Genomic DNA, 18,276 nt, shown 5'->3' with positions numbered 1-18,276 from the left:
CCACATCACGCTTCCCAACCTGAGTGTCTGGCAACAGGAGAAAGAATTCCTAGAGAATCAGACTTTGAAGACTAGTGGGATTTGATTGCAGGACTCTGACAGGACTGGGGGAAACAGAGTCTCCACTCTTGGAGGGCACACACAAAGTAGTGTGCGCATTAGGACCCAGGGGAAGGAGCAGTGACCCCAGGGGAGACTGAACCAGACCTACCTGCTAGTGTTGAAGGGTCTCCTGCAGAGGCGGTTTGTGGCTGTGGCTCAACATGAGGACAAGGACACTGGCAGCAGAAGTTCTGGGAAGTACTCCTTGTTTGAGCCCTCCCAGAGTCCGCCATTAGCCCTCCAAAAGAACCTGGGTAGGCTCTAGTGTTGGGTCACCTCAGGCCAAAAAACCAACAGGGAGGGAACCCAGCCCCACCCATCAGCAGACAAACGGATTAAAGTTTTACTGAGCTCTGCCCTTCAGAGCAACACCCAGCTCTATCCACCACCAGTCTCTCCCATCAGGAAACTTGCACAAGCCTCTTAGATAACCTCATCCACAAGAGGGCAGAAAGCAGAAGCAAGAAGAACTACAATCCTGCAGCCTGTGGAACAAAAACCACATTCACAGAAAGTTAGACAAGATGAAAAGGCAGAGGGCTATGTACCAGATGAAGGAACAAGATAAAACCCCAGAAAAAGAACTAAATGAAGTGGAGATAGGCAACCCTCCAGAAAAAGAATTCAGAATAATGATAGCGAAGATGATCCAGGACATCAGAGAAAGAAGGAGGCAAAGATCAAGAAGATGCAAGAAATGTTTAAAAAACACCTAGAAGAATTAAAGAACAAACACCTAGAAGAATTAAAGAACAAAGACGAACAAATCAATAACTGAAATGAAAACTACACTAGAAGGAATCAATAGCAGAATAACTGAGGCAGAAGAACCGATAAGTGACCTGGAAGACAGAACGGTGGAATTCACTGCTGTGGAACAGAATAAAGAAAAAAGAATGAAAAGAAATAAAGACAGCCTAAGAGACATCTGGGACAACATTAAATGCAACAACATTCGCATTATAGGAGTCCTAGACGGAGAAGAGAGTGAGAAAGGACCCGAGAAAATATTTGAAGAGATTATAGTCAAAAAGATCTAGTCTTTTAGCAACTTTGAAGTTTATAATACAGCACTGTTGTTTATAATCACCTTGCTGCCCATTAGATCTTGAGGACTTATTTATCTACTAGTGGCCAGTTTGTTCCCTTAAACAACATCTCCCTGATCTCTCCCCTTCCCCCTCCCCAGCCCCTGGTAACCACCATTCTCTGTTTTTATGAGTTTGGCTTCTTTAAATTCCATATCTAAGTGAAATCATACAGTATTTGTCTTTCTCTAGCTGACTTATCTCACTTAGTGAAATGCCCACAAGAGAGTCTTAATAAGTGTTGAAGATCAAAAACACTATGTGAAACCGAATTGCCAAATTCGGGTTGGCTGGTCATATGAGGGTGGTGTTGACTATGGGAATGGAGGTATTAGGGGAGTAGAACCCAAAGCTATGAACGAGGCTTCCAGGATGGTGGGCATGGAACCTTGTATGTACCTGACTTTTCTGTGCAGGCCACAGTGTATTACTCAAGTTTCCACTGGTATTTTCACTTTGGCTGGGAAAGAGCATAGATGTGGGAGTGAGACAGACCTGGCTTATACTCCTAGGTCCATCCCTCATCAACTGAATGATGAAGGACCAAGTTACCTGGTATCTCTGAAACTCTGTAGAGAAGAGAACCTAAGTATCTATAGGTTCATTGCAAGGAAAAAATGGGAATATATCTGCAAAATGCTTACTCCAGTAACTGGCCCAAGGCAGGCATTCTCCACATGCTACTTTCCTTCTCCTTTCCTCTTCATTTTCTGTCCCCTTTCCTTCCACCAAACTTGCTCCTCCACAATTTAGGCCAGTTCAGCACTTGAACTCATGGGAGAGTCTGCTTAATTCATGACTGAGAAAGGAGAGAGTGTCCTAATGCCCATCTTCAGATCTGTGTTCAAAGTAGAGCTACCTTCCAGTTATCACTGGCCTTTTGGCAAACTTAACTGCAGTTCCCATCCCCTCTTTTCCTTGCACATGTTCTTACCAGTTATTCTTTTTTTAAATGCAATATAATTGACATTTAACATTATATTAATTTTGGGTATACATAATGATGTGATATATGTATATATTGTGAAATTATCACCACAATAAGTTTAGTTAACATCCATCACCACACTTAGTTACAAAAAAAATTTTTTTTCTTGTGATGAGAACTTTTAAGATCTACTCTTTCAGCAAGTTTCAAATATACAGTACAGTATTATTAACTATAGTCACCTCCCAGTTATTCTAGACCTTGGCTGTGAATTCCATCTGTCTTCTGTTCACCTTGTAGGTGTGTCACTTAAGAGGCAACCTAGGAAAAGAGAACCAACCCAATACAATTATTGGTAATTTATAGATGAGTGAATCAACATAATTAAAATAGTTATTAAGAGGTACTCAAACACACTGGTAATTAGGAAAATACAGATTAAAGTAACAAAGAAAATAAGCTACAAGGATATATTGTACAGCACAGGGAATATAGCCAATATGTTATAATAACTTTAAAGTGTAATCAATAAAAAATTGAATCACTTTGTTGCATACCTGAAACTAATATAATATTGTAAATCAAATATATTTCAAGAAAAAATTAAAAAATCATACACACACCAATAAAATCATACACACACAAATAAAGTAACAATGAAATACCACTGGCAAAAATTTAAAAGACTGTAATACCTACACATGGCTAGTAGCAAGGTGAATTAACACTGTGTTTATGAAAATAACCAGGCAACTGCTAATGAATTTAGCCATTAAAACGATCTATTAAAATTTAAAAAATCACATGGTTTCCAACCTAGCAGTCCATTGTTGTGACTGTATTCCTTAGAAATTAAAGCATCAATATGGAAAGTTATATTTACAAGCACATTTACTGAAGCATTGTTAGTAAAGGAAAAGCAAAAACACAAACAAATGCAAGCTGGAAGCAAAGAGCTAAAGGGTATCACCTCACCAAGGTATATTTTTAAGTACTGAAAACAAAGAATTAGAGATATAGTAGAGAGAGTAGTATGGAATGAGAAAATAAAGGATGTGGAGGAATCTGTATAAAGTGATCCAATTTGTAAATTAAACATGGACCAACAAAATTCCAGGTGTGTGTTTATGATGGTATGAGCATAGAGAAAAATAAAGACAATAACTTTAGTCTACTAACATGGGATGCTGAGGAATTGTGGGGATAGGAAAAAATGAAGTCAAGAGAAAAAGAAAAGAAAAAAAAAGACTGCACTAAGCAGATTTTTGTCAAATATGATATAATTCCATTTATATAAAATTAATGTGTGTATGCATATATGTATAAAAAAGTAGAAATAAAGGATTAGAGTTTGAACAACCAAATTGTAGACACAACTGCTGTAGATTGAAAAAGAAAATATCCAAGTAATGGAGATAGCATTATTTTAGATTGTAAAACAAAAGCTATCCAATCAATTGTCAATGAACCCATCTATATGTATATGTGTGTGTACTTTTGTATTTGCATGTACTTCTGTAATAGGGAAGAACAAATTTGACTCCACATTGGGTCTGTTTCTTTTACTTTAACCTTTGTATTCTATTGCTTTTGCTTCCAGTTAAGAATGTTGCCTATAGCCTGAAATATACAGGATAGCCCATTCTCAAGGCTCTGTTATACTTTAAGGGTATAATATTTTTCTATTCATATAGAGATAAAAAGTTGTAGAACAGAGAATAATATTTGTCTTGTAGGAGGTTTATAGGAACATTGTGACCTGACCTATGGTAACAGCTGCAAGAACAAAGGATTCTGACACCAAGAAGTCTTCAACAGCCAAAAACACCCCCTCCCCTTTTGGTATAAAAGAAGCCTGAATTGTAACTTGGGTAAGATGGTTCTCTAGGACATTAGTCCGCCATCTTCTTGGACTCCTGGCTTTCTGAGTAAAGTCATTATTCCTTGCCCCAAAACCTCATCTCCCTATTTATTGGCCTGTCATGTGGCGAGCAGAATAAGCTTGGACTCGGTAACGCTTGTATATGTGCCTAGAGAATGTTATGGAAGATGCACATGGACGTGTTAGACAGCTTTTTCTTCATGCATCTTGTGGAAACTTGAAAAAAATATTTATTTAAAAAAATTTTATTATTTTTGTAATTTGAAAAAATGTCTAATAAAGGAAAACATTTCAAGATAATAAGAGATTTTTTCAAAGAAAGAAAAAAAAAAAAACCCAAGGCAAGCTATTGGTTATCAAGGGCTCAGAGGCACTTTACAATTCTGTTCGAAGAGAATCTGGTTAGTTACCTCAGTGGGCACTAACTCAATATTAAATAAGCTATTAGTGAGCTAAAAATGAAAATAATAATAAGAGGGAATGAGTGTATTCAGAGCTTGCTTTGGGCAGGACCCCTCCTAATTCTTGAGAGTTTTGGCCAGAAGGCTAAGCTGCAATAGCTCGTTCTAACTGTGACCTCTGCCTTGGAGGGGCTTATCTTTCAAAGGCAGGGCCTGGCTGATAAAGTGCCTAGACAGCATTTGTGGTTTTCTTGCCCAACACACCAGATTTCAAATTGGACTGTCATTATAGCTTCCATGAAGAGTCCCAGGAGTTCTATAAACTCGAGGTTAAACCCTGGCCAGTACACAGAGACCTGGGAACAACCTTTCCAAAACAATCCTTTAAAAACACTTTTTAAAAAATTAAAAAAAACGTCTTTATTGGAGTATAATTGCTTTACAATGGTGTGTTAGTTTCTGCTTTATACAAAGTGAATCAGCTATACATATACATATATCCCCATATCCCCTCCCTCTTGCGTCTCCCTCCCACCCTCCCTATCCCACCTCTCTAGGTGGTCACAAAGCACTGAGCTGATCTCCCTGTGCTATACGGCTGCTTCCCACTAGCTAGCTATTTTACATTTGGTAGTGTATATATGTCCATGCCACTCTCTCACTTCGTCCCAGCTTACCCTTCCCCCTCCCCATGTCCTCAAGTCCATCCTCTACGTTTGAGTCTTTATTCCTGTCCTGCCCCTAGGTTCTTCAGAGCCATTTAAAAATGCTTTTTGCCTCAGTCGGAGCAGCAGCAGGAGGAAGGGAGGGACACGCAGCATTAAGTGGCTGTGGATATTCCATCATGCAAAGCCGTGAAGCTGATTAGAGAGAAAATTAACGATAGTTTTGTTTTCCCACGACTTGAGGTTTGTCTCACAGTCTGTGTTGAAATTCCAAACTCTTTTGGATCAATGTGATTGCTGAAATCCTACTGATTTTTTTTTTTTTTTTTTGCGGTACACGGGCTTCTCACTGCTGTGGCCTCTCCCGTTGCGGAGCACAGGCTCCGGACGCGCAGGCTCAGCCGGCGATGGCTCACGGGCCCAGCCCCTCCATGGCATGTGGGATCTTCCCGGACCGGGGCACGAACCCCTGTCCCCTGCATCGGCAGGCAGACTCTCAACCACTGCGCCACCAGGGAAGCCCCAATCCTGCTGATTTTTAAGAAGAGATGCTTGAGATTCAGAGAAGTGGACACCGAGTAGCTCCCTTTATCCGGACTTTCTGCCACACAAAATGATGAACAGTGGACTAAAAGGCCTCTTATGCATTCTGCCTCAATGTGCCCCCACATTTTTCTTCCTCTTCGATTCGCTGTCATATCACAAGGCAGTTATAGATGTTGAATCAAAGTACATAAGAGCAGTGGAATTTTATCTCATGTGAATATTTCATTGGAAATTATGAATGTCTTAAGAGGCCTGACATTAAGCAGCCCTAATCCAGAAAATTCATAGACACACTGGCTAATTATGACAAAGACACAGGAATGCTGACTGACAAGGACTGGTGACAGTTTCTGATATGTTAGGCCACTTGCACTGTTCCCTTTCGATTTGTAGTTGTTTTTTTTTTCTAAAGCCAAGAATTCTGTACAGATATGACAGGACAGCAGAAAAATTTCTGGACATACTGCTTCCCAATCTTACTTAGAGAACACCTAGTCTTTAGGAAAGTATGGAATAATTCAGACAAAGTAAAACACTAGTTAATTAGGGCAGATTTGCATTCTTTGCATTTAAGCTTGCTTTTGGACAACCTCTTCTGAAGAAACTCCTAGGCTTGCCAAGACAAAAATCACCCATCTTCAGCACTTTTCCTTCAAAGGAATGAGGCTGTTCATCCCTCAGTCTATATATTTTTATTCTTTAATTTCTCTTTTGGCAGTTTTGTAATATACTTATTATAGGATGCCTCAAATATCATGCTTGACACATAGTAGGCATTCAGTATGTATTTGTTATATGAAGGAATGCCACGATCATTAATACATTTAGTCAGGAGAGGATAGGTTATGCTATCATAACAAAGAACTCTGAAATCTCAGCAGCTTAGCACAACAGAAGTATGTTTCTTTTTTCTTTAACTTTTTATTTTATATTGGAGTATAGTTGATTAACAATGCTGTGATAATTTCAGGTGTACAGCAAAGTGATTTAGTTATACATATACATGTATCTATTTTTCAAATTCTTTTCACATTTAGGTTGTTACATAATATTAAGCAGAGTTCCTGTGCTATACAGTAGGTCCTTGCTGGTTATTCATTTTATTTTATTTATTTTTAAATTTAATTTTATTTATTTTTTTATACAGCAGGTCCTTATTAGTCATCAATTTCATACACATCAGTGTACACATGTTAATCCCGATCTCCCAATTCATCACACCACCACCGCCACCCCCCGCCGCTTCCCCCACCTTGGTGTCCATACGTGGACATCTATGTCTCAATTTCTGCCCTGCAAAGCAGTTCATCTGTACCATTTTTCTAGGTTCCACATATATGCGTTAATATATGATATTTATTTTTCCCTTTCTGACTTACTCTGTATGACAGTCTCTAGATCCATCCACGTCTCAACAAATGACCCAATTTTGTTTCTTTTTATGGCTGAGTATTATTCCATTGTATATATGTACCACATCTTCTTTATCCATTCGTCTGTCGATGGGCATTTAGGTTGCTTCCATGACCTGGCTATTGTAAATAGTGCTTCAATGAACGTTGGGGTGCATGTGTCTTTTTGAATTATGGTTTTTCTGGGTATATGCCCAGTAGTGGGATTGCTGGGTCATATGGTAATTCAATTTTTAGTTTTTTAAGGAACCTCCATACTGTTCTCCATAGTGGCTGTATCAATTTACATTCCCATCAACAGTGCAGGAGGGTTCCCTTTTCTCCACACCCTCTCCAGCATTTGTTGTTTGTGGATTTTCTGATGATGCCCATTCTAACTGGTGTGAGGTGATACCTCATTGTAGTTTTGATTTGCATTTCTCTAATAATTAGTGATGTTGAACAGCTTTTCATGTGCTTCTTGGCCATCTGTACGTCTTCGTTGGAGAAATGTCTGTTTAGGTCTTCTGCCCATTTTTGGATTGGGTTGTTTGTTTTTTTAATATTGAGCTGCATGAGCTGTTTATATATTTGGAGATTAATCCTTTGTCCATTGATTTGTTTGCAAATATTTTCTCCCATTCTGAGGGTTGTCTTTTCGTCTTGTTTATGGTTTCCTTTGCTGTGCAAAAGTTTTGAAGTTTCATTGGGTCCCATTTGTTTATTTTTGTTTTTATTTCCATTACTCTAGGAGGTGGGTCAAAAAAGATCTTGCTGTGATTTATGTCAAAGAGTGTTCTTCCTATGTTTTCCTCTAAGAGTTTTATAGTGTCTGGTCTTACATTTAGGTCTCTAATGCATTTTGAGTTTATTTTTGTGTATGGTGTTAGGGAGTGTTCTAATTTCATTCTTTTACATGTAGCTATCCAGTTTTCCCACAACCACTTATTGAAGAGGCTGTCTTTTCTCCGTTGCATACCCTTGCCTCCTTTGTCATAGATTAGTTGACCATAGGTGTGTGGGTTTATCTCTGGGCTTTCTATCTTTTTCCATTGATCTATGTTTCTGTTTCTGTGCCAGTACCATATCGTCTTGATTAATGAAGCTTCGTAGTATAGTCTGAAGTCAGGGAGTCTGATTCCTCCAGCTCCGTTTTTTTCCCTCAACACTGCTTTGGCTATTCGGGGTCTTTTGTGACTCCATACAAATTTTAAGACTTTTTGTTCTAGTTCTGTAAAAAATGCCATTGGTAATTTGATAAGGATTGCATTGGATCTGTAGATCGCTTTGGGTAGTATAGTCATTTTCACAACATATATTCTTCCAATCCAAGAACATGGTATATCTCTACATCTGTTGATATCATCTTTAATTTCTTTCATCAGTGTCTTATAGTTTTTTGCATACAGGTCTTTTGTCTCCCTAGGTAGGTCTATTCCTAGGTATTTTATTCATTTTGTTGCAGTAGTAAATGGGAGTGTTTCCTTAATTTCTCTTTCAGGTTTTTCATCATTAGTGTATAGAAATGGAAGAGATTTCTGTGCATTAAGTTTGTATCCTGAAACTTTACCAAATTCATTGATTAGCTCTAGACGTTTTCTGGTGGCATCTTTAGGATTCTCTATGTATAGTATCATGTCATCTGCAAACAGTGACAGTTTTACTTCTTCTTTTCCAACTTATATTCCTTTTATTTCTTTTTCTTTTCTGATTGCCATGGCTAGGACTTCCAGAAGTATGTTGAATAATAGTGGTGAGAGTGGACATCCTTGTCTTGTTCCTGATCTTAGAGGAAATGCTTTCAGTTTTTCACCATTGAGAATGATGTTTGCTGTGGGTTTGTCGTATATGGCCTTTATTATATTGAGGTAGATTCCTTCTATGCCCACTTTCTGGAGAGTTTTTATCATAAATGGGTGTTGAATTTTGTCAAAAGCTTTTTCTGTATCTATTGAGATGATCATATGGTTTTTATTCTTCAGTTTGTTAATATGGTGTATCACATTGACTGATTTGCGAATATTGAAGAATCCTTGCATCCCTGGGATTAATCCCACTTGATCATGGTGTATGATCCTTTTAATATGTCATTGGCTTCTGTTTGCTAGTATTTTGTTGAGTATTTTTGCATCTATATTCATCAGTGATATTGGTCTATAATTTTCTTTTTTTGTAGTATCTTTGTCTGGTTTTAGTATCAGGCTGATGGTGGCCTCATAGAATGAGTTTGGGAGTGTTTCTTCCTCTGCAATGTTTTGGAAGAGTTTGAGAAGGATGGGTGTTAGCTCTTCTCTAAATATTCGATAGCATTCACCTGTGAAGCCATCTGGTCCTGGACTTTTGTTTATTGGAAGATTTTTAATCACAGTTTCAATTTCATTACTTGTGATTGGTCTGTTCATATTTATGTTTCTTCCTGGTTCAGTCTTGGAAGGTTATACCTTTCTAAGGATTTGTCCGTTTCTTCCAGGTTGTCCATTTTATTGGCATAGAGTTGCTTGTAGTAGTGTCTTAGGATGCTTTGTATTTCTGTGGTGTCTGTTGTAACTTCTTCTTTTTCATTTCTAATTTTATTGATTTGAGTCCTCTCCCTCTTTTTCTTGATGAATCTGGTTAATGGTTTATTAATTTTGTTTATCTTCTCAAAGAACCAGCTTTTAGTTTTATTGATCCTTGCTATTGTTTTGTTTGTTTCTATTTCACTGATTTCTGCTAAGATCTTTATGATTTCTTTCCTTCTGCTAACTTTGGGATTTGTTTGTTCTTCTTTCTCTAGTTCCTTTAGGTGTAAGGTTAGATTGTTTATTTGAGATTTTTCTTGTTTCTTGAGGTAGGCTTGTATAGCTATAAACTTCCCTCTTAGAACTGCTTTTGCTGCATCCCATAGGTTTTGGATCGTCATGTTTTCATTGTCATTTGTCTCTAGATATTTTTTGATTTCCTCTGTGATTTCTTCAGTGATCTCTTGGTTTTTTAATAATGTATTATTTAGCCTCCATGTGTTTGTGTTTTTTATGTTTTTTTTTCCTGTGATTCATTTCTAATCTCATAGCTTTGTGGTCAAAAAAGATGCTTGATATGATTTCAATTTTCTTAAATTTACTGTGGCTTGATTTGTGACCCAAGATGTGATCTATCCTGGACAATGTTTTGTGCACACTTGAGAAGAAAGTGTAATCTGCTGTTTTTGGATGGAATGTCCTATAAATATCAATTAAATCTATCTGGTCTATTGTGTCATTTAAAGCTTCTGTTTCCTTATTTACTTTCATTTTGGATGATCTGTCCATTGGTGTATGTGAGGTGTTAAAGTCCCCCACTATTATTGTGTTACTGTCGATTTCCTCTTTTATAGCTGTTACCAGTTGCCTTATGTATTGAGGTTTTCCTATGTTTTGGGTGCATATATATTTATAATCGTTATATCTTGTTGGATTGATCCCCTGATGATTATGTAGTGTCCTTCCTTGTCTCTTGTAACATCCTTCATTTTAAAGTCTATATTTTCTGATATGAGTATTGCTACTCCAGCTTTCTTTTGTTTTCCATTGGCATGGAATATCTTTTTCCATCCCCTCACTTTCAGTCTGTATGTGTCCCTAGGTCTGAAGTGGGTCTCTTGTAGACAGCATATAGATGGGCCTTGTTTTTGTATCCATTGAGCAAGCCTGTGTCGTTTGGTTGGAGCATTTAATCCGTTTAAGTTTAAGGTAATTATAGATATGTGTGTTCCTATTCCCATTTTCTTAATTGTTTTGGGTTTGTTTTTATAGGTCCTTTTCTTCTCTTGTGTTTCCCACTTAGAGAAGTTCCTTTAGCATTTGTTGTAGAGCTGGTTTGGTAGTGCTGAGTTCTCTTAGCTTTTGCTTGTCTGTAAAGCTTTTGATTTCTCTGTTGAATCTGAATGAGATCCTTGCCGGGTAGAGTAATCTTGGTTGTACGTTCTTCCCTTTCATCACTTTAAGTGTATCAAGTCACTCCCTTCTGGCTTGTAGATTTTCTGCTGAGAAATCAGCTGTTAACTTTATGGGAGTTCCCTTGTATGTTACTTGTTGTTATTCCCTTGCTGCTTTCAATAATTTTTCTTTGTCTTTAATTTTTGCCAGTTTGATTACTATGTGTCTCAGCATGTTTCTCCTTGGGTTTATCCTGCCTGGGACTCTCTGCGCTTCCTGGACTTGGGTGGCTATTTCCTTTCCCATGTTAGGGAAGTTTTCGACTATAATCTCTTCAAGTATTTTCTCTGGTCCTTTCTCTCTCTCTTCTCCTTCTGGGACCCCTATAATGCAAATGAATGTTGTTGCATTTAATGTTGTCCCAGAGGTCTCTTAGGCTGTCTTTATTTCTTTTCATTCTTTTTTCTTTATTCTGTTCTGCAGCAGTGAATTCCACCATTCTGTCTTCCGGGTCACTTATCTGTTCTTCTGCCTCAGTTATTCTGCTATTGATTCCTTCTAGTGTAGTTTTCATTTCAATTATTGTATTGTTCATCTGTGTTTTTTTGTTCCTTAATTCTTCTAGGTCTTTGTTAAACATTTCTTGCATCTTTGCCTCCATTCTTGCATCTTTGCCTCCATTCTTTTTCCGAGGTCCTGGATCATCTTCACTATCATTATTCTGAATTCTTTTTCTGGAAAGTTGCCTATCTCCACTTCATTTAGTTGTTTTTCTGGGATTTTATCTTGTTCCTTCATCTAGTACATAACCCTCTGCCTTTTCATCTTGTTTGTCTTTCTGTGAATGTGGTTTTTGTTCCACAGGCTGCAGGATTGTAGTTCTTCTTGCTTCTGCTGTCTGCCCTCTGGTGGATGAGGCTATCTAAGAGGCTTGTGCAAGTTTCCTGATGGGAGGGACTTGTGGTAGGTAGAACTGACTGTTGCTCTGGTGGGCAGAGCTCAGTAAAACTTTAGTCCACTTGACTGCTGATGGGTGGGGCTGGGTTCCCTCCCTGTCGGTTGTTTGGCCTGAGGCAACCCAACACTGGAGCCTATGTGGGCTCTTTGTTGGGGCTAGTGGCAGACTCTGGGAGGGTTCACACCAAGGAGTACTTCCCGAAACTTCTGCTGCCAGTGTACTTGTCCACACTGTGAGCCACAGGCACCGCCCACCTCTGCAGGAGACCGTCCAACACTAGCAGGTAGGTCTGGTTCAGTCTCCCCTGGGGTCACTGCCCCTTCCCTTGGGTCCTGATGCACACACTACTTTGTGTGTGCCCTCTAAGAGCGGAGTCTCTCTTTCCCCCAGTCCTATCAGAATCTTGCAATCAAATCCCACTAGCCTTCAAAATCTGATTCTCTAGGAATTCCTCCTCCCGTTGCCGGACTGCCTGGTTGGGAACCTGATGTGGGGCTCAGAACCTTCCCTCCAGTGGGTGGTCTTCTGTGGTATAAGTGTTCTCCAGTCTGTGAGTCACCCACCCAGCAGTTATGGGGTTTGATTTTACTGTGATTGTGCCCCTCCTACCGTCTCATTGTGCCTTCTCCTTTGTCTTTGGATGGGGGGTATCTTTTTTGGTGAGTTCCAGTGTCTTTCTGCCAATGATTGTCCAGCAGCTAGTTGTGATTTTGGTGTTCTCGCAAGAGGGAGTGAGAGCATGTCCTTCTACTCTGCCATCTTGGTTCCTAATCCCCTGGCTATTCATTTTAAATATAGCAGTGTGTATTTGTCAATCCCAAACTCCCTAACTATCCCTTCCGTCTACCCTTCCCACCCCTCTAACCATAAGTTTGTTCTCTAAGTCTGTGAGTCTGTTTCTGTTTTTTAAATAAGTTCATTTGTATCATTTGTCTTTAGATTCTGCATAGAAGTGATATCATACAATATTTCTCTTTCTCTGTCTGACTTACTTCACTCAGTATGACAATCTCTAGGTCCATCCATGTTGCTGCAAATGGCATTACTACATTCTTTTTAATGTCTGAGTAATATTTCATTGTATATATGTACCACATCTTCTTTATCCATTCCTCTGTTGATGGACATTTAGGTTGTTTCCAAAAGTACATTCCTTGTTCACCACAAGCCCTGATGTAAGTTGGCAGGTGGTCTTCTACATCTGATGAGTTGGAGATTCCCTTCAACTTGTGAGGTCATCATTTCAACAACTGACTTCCAGACTAGCCCCAGCAAAGGAAGGGAAAGATGATCGAGATCCATCGACTTTCAAGTGCCTTGGAATAGAAATGGCACATTACTTGCTCTCACATTCCTATATGCCAGTTACAATCATGTGGCCCTGACCCAACAATAGGGGAGTATGGGAGATGCAGGGACCCCATGAATATTCATTGAACACTACAGGTCTCTGCTGACCTTGAATTTTAGGAAACAATGAGGTGTAAATTAAAAGCCAATGCAATATTTTCCATATTTGGTTGTCTAGGCTTTATTACCTCTAATACTACAAGGGATTTTGTGGGCAAAATTTTTGATGATAAAACAAGTTTAGGAAATGCTGTGTACTATATTTAACTCATTGAATTTACAATATGCAATTATTTATTAAAGGTTTTGAAAAGTTCCACATTAAAGAAACCTATTAAATTAGAATAGGCAAGATATCACAGAGAGAGGTCCGTTTATTTATTTGATAAATATTTTTGAATATCATTATTTGCCAGGTGTTGAGCTAGACTTCTGGGGGAAATTATATGAAAAAGATCTTTTCCTTGTTTACAAGAAGATTAATTCTGGGAGAAGAGTATAAAGCAATTCCCTATGCGTGATCACATTACAATAATGGATAAATATTTTACATATTCATCAATGAGTATCTATATCTTTTTAGGCCAAGAAAATGGTCTTGAGGTTCATTTGAGCATAGTTGGGGTGATATTTTACAGCATTTTCATCCTATTGTAGGCAGGCAATTAAAAAAATACATTATTTTTTACAGCAGTTTTATGTTTACAGTAAAATTGAGCAGAAGGTACAGAGGTTTCCCATATACCCCTAAGTCAGACAATTTTGAAATATTATGACACCAGTTTACCTTCTGCATAGTTGACAATTTTCCTTAGTAGTATACACTGTAAAACAATTATGTCATCAAGAAAAAATATCATAGATGTTAATAACAAAATATACTAATGTGACTCTTACATTTTTAATTAGAAATGGTGCATTCTTATGTTAAAAATATTAAATAAGCCAAACAGAGTATACATAAATGTTAAGACTTTTTCCTACAGCCTTTAATCTAAGTCCTCTAATCTCTTTTTCCAGAAGTAACTAGTATTTCCTTTTTTTTCTGTATTCATATATTTACATGCCTACACACACATATACCGGTCCTCTGAATCTGAAGGTTTCATATCCGAGGGTTCTGCATATGTGGATTCAACCAACCATGGATGGAAAATATTCAGAAAAAAAATTCCAGAAAGTTCCAATAAGCAAAACTTGAACTTGACATACACTGGCAACTATTTACATAGCACTTACATTGTATTTACAACTATTTACATAGCATTTACATTGTATTAGGTATTATAAGTAATCTAGAGATTATTTATAGTATATAGGAGGATGTACATAGGTTATATTCAAATACTATACCATTAGATATGTATAAGGGACTTGAACATTCATGGATTTTGATATCCGAGGGGATTCTGGAACCAATCCCCCTCAGGTGCCAAAGGACGATTGTATATATCCCTTTTTAAAACATAAATGATAACCTATGAAAAGTACATAGGTATGAAAAGTATGTTTTATTTTTTTTTAATTAAAAACATATCTAGAATTCCATTCCATACACACACACATGTGCACGCACACACACACACACACATCCCACACACTGTTTCATGTAGCTAGCACCCTAATGATGATCATTTAAGTCAAAATGGTTTTTAAAGTTTATTTATTTATTAAAAAAAAATAAATTTATTTATTTTGGGCTGCATTGGGTCTTTGTTGCTGCGCATGGGCTTTCTCTAGTTGTGGCAAGTGGGGGCTACTCTTCATTGTGGAGCATGGGCTCTAGGCACGCGGGCTTCAGTAGTTGTGGCACATGGGCTCAGTACTTGTGGCTCGCAGGCTCTAGAGCGCAGGCTCAGTAGTTGTGGCACTCAGGCTTAGTTGCTCCATGGCATGTGGGATCTTCCCGGACCAGGGCTCGAACCCGTGTCCCCTGCATTAGCATGCAGATTCTAAACCACTGTGCCACCAGGGAAGTCCAAAAGTTTATTTTTTTAAATGTTATATTTTTGAAATTAAAGAAAAGCAACCAAAGTAAACTAATGCATCCTTAAAATGTGGTTCTTGTGAGACATTTTAATACCCAAGTGGGTTTTTTTTTTAAAGTACACTGTTTTGCGTTTTTAACATAAAATGATATATCTGTGTTCACTCCACACACTTAAGTGTGTATTTGTGTATGTATGTGTTTTATGTGCAACTTAAAATGTGTTTTTTTTTTTTGAAGAACATTAACTGATTTAGGTGTTAGATACACTAGGAGATAGCATTCAAGATTCATGTTTTTAGATTCATAGAAATATACCCTTGAACATAACATGGGTATAAACTGATGCATAGAAAAACTGTTGATGATAATTCCATAATCTTTGTGGAATTTTTTTTTTTTTGGTGGTACGCGGGCCTCTCACTGTTGCAGCCTCTCCTGTTGCGGAGCACAGGCTCCGGACGTGCAGGCTCAGCGGCCATGGCTCATGGGCCTAGCCGTTCTGCGGCATGTGGGATCTTCTTGGACCGGGGCACAAACCTGTGTCCCCTGCATCGGCAGGCGGACTCTCAACCACTGTGCCACCAGGGAAGCCCTTCTTTGTGCAATTTTACAAAGATGTTAACTTTAAGTTATCACATCTAAAAATATTAATTCTTTCTGGGTTGTGATGAAAACATGTAGAACTGAGAACATAGAAATTTAGGAAAAAGTGTTAATAAGTTTACCCTTGGATATTCAATGTAAATAGGAAAAGGGACTGGCAAGAGTAACTTGTTACTTTTTCTCTCTCCTCTAAGACAGCTGCCAGGAAACAGGGAGGAAGGACTGGGGTCAGAGATCTTCCACCTGCCACAGCAGTGAGCAATCACTCCATCTTCAAAGTGATTTACAAACATTAATGAACCTTCCCAACAGGCATATAGGGCAGGGAGGTTATAATTACCCTGTTTTACAAATGGGAGATGGAGACACAAATAGGTTAAGTGCTTTGCTGCAGGCACGCAGTGATTCCTCTGGTTAGAGTGCAGGAGGGCTTGCCTTCACCGGCTCCCCTCACACCCAGCCCCAGCCCTGCAGACACCAGCACTGTCCTGAGAAAAACACAGCCAGGTCTCCACTAGGATGGAGAGTGAGAGAAGTAGGGCCCTGCGAGGTAATTCAATGGCTCTGTGTAGATATTGTCATTTGTTGTCTAAGGGCAAGGACTGAAAATGCCTTTCCACAAGGATATGCACCCAGTGGGCATTGGACAAGAATCTGCTGGTAATCACGGCGGATCACCCAGACCAGAAAGGCAACAGTCTTGCCCCTCAACTATGTAGATAATTGTCCAATTTGACTTTTCCAAAGACTTGGCAGAATCTAGATTTCAAGCTAAAACAAAGGTTATCGCTCATCAACTGGTGGCTAACTCTTTCCCAGAAAGCTTCTTTAACGTGTAAGGCAGAGAGCTGACAAAACTGCATGACAAACATAAAATGATGTGTAGACTGGCAAGCTGGGAATGAGTAATCGAGCCTGTCTTGCTACTGTCCTAATCCTGTCACATTCAGATGTAGTAGTGGTTAATATTGCTGGAGTGCTGAAGTTGACAAAATATGTAAGGGAAAGTGTAAAGAGAAACTTTAAAAATAAATACAATTTGTACATTCATTTGCTATTGGTTAGGCATAGAGTAAGTTTTGGGAAGGATCATAATCAGAGAGTGAGTAAAATTTTTAGGAGCAGTGCTTCATTATAGCTCAAGAACTGATGAACCACTTCAGACCACCTTTCTATAATCTACATCCGTGAGAATGGCAAGTGGGCAAGCTGACAGAAGGACACACATGCCGCTTATGGAGAAGGCCTACAAGCTCTTAGACGATCTATACATATATTGGACAATATACATATGCATATGAATACGCATATACATAATGCACACCGATGCACAGACACACATATATGAGGGATACCTTTTTCATGTATATGTGTGTATAAGGAAATAAATACATAGAGCATACATTTAGTCCATTCCATTATACATTTTACACACGTGTGTGTTTTAGTTATTTGTGCAAATGTCCTAATAGGAAGGTAAGCTCCTTGAATCTGTGGAGGCCATGCTTTTTATCATCTTTTTCACCCTACCCAAGACTGAGCAGTTTTTTCTTTTTCATATGTCAAATAACGTCCAAATATGTGTGAATAAAGATGTAGTCTCAGCTCTCAAAAGACTTAAAGCTCTGAAACAACCATTCAGGATCGGCTTGACCTTTCAGAGCCTGCTACCCAGGAATAAATCTAGAAGTCTCTCTTCGAAAGGGCTTTCTAAAAGACCCTGATACAATTACTCTTTTTCTAGAGATGGAGCCCAAAGATAAAGGTCAAAGTTTGTAATTTAAATGTCTTCATTACTGTCATGTTATATTTTCCTTATAACAGTGAATTATGAATTAACCAGTGTTGAGAAAAATTAGGAGCTACTGCAGAAGGTGATAACAAAATACTAAAGTGATTATTTCTTTAGACCATCTATATTTTGGGGGAGTTTAGTATTTCAATAAATTTCAATTGGCTCTGCTTTTTTCTTTTTCTCTTTCCCTGAACTCCTAACCCAGCGAGTAACCTTCAGTGTTTGTCCAAATTCTCCTCTTCTCTTGAAGTGTTCTGGTTAAGTTTGCTGATGTTGAAACTGCATTTCAAAAAGGCACACAACCCTAGCTTTTTAAAAATCAAAAAATCAAAACCAAACCAAACCACAATGTCGAAAATGCATTCCTCTTGTATTTGTTTAAATAGGTAACTCGGCAAGTTCCTTTAAGAAGAAATTCCACTGACATTTATTCATCTTTTGCAGTTTGATTTCTATGAAAAAATCTTGCTGCTTTTTCCTTGCTGGTTGTGGTACTGCCACAGCATTTGGTTGCTTTTTCCCTCCGGTGGCCAGCTTCTTTTGGTTATGGCTCCTGGTTGATTGTTGGCTGTGGTGCTGATACCCAATTGATTATTTTGCCTCTAGCCCTTGGCCCCGGGTGTTCTTTCAGGCAGCCCAGGCCCGTTCTGCACCGGTGGTGCTCATCCACCTGTGGGTAGA

Source organism: Delphinapterus leucas, chromosome 6, assembly GCF_059928025.1.
Source record: "Delphinapterus leucas isolate spDelLeu-1000000601 "Yukka" chromosome 6, BTC_Dleu_Yukka2, whole genome shotgun sequence".
Taxonomy (NCBI): domain Eukaryota; kingdom Metazoa; phylum Chordata; class Mammalia; order Artiodactyla; family Monodontidae; genus Delphinapterus; species Delphinapterus leucas.
Note: the sequence above shows the minus strand (reverse complement) of the source record.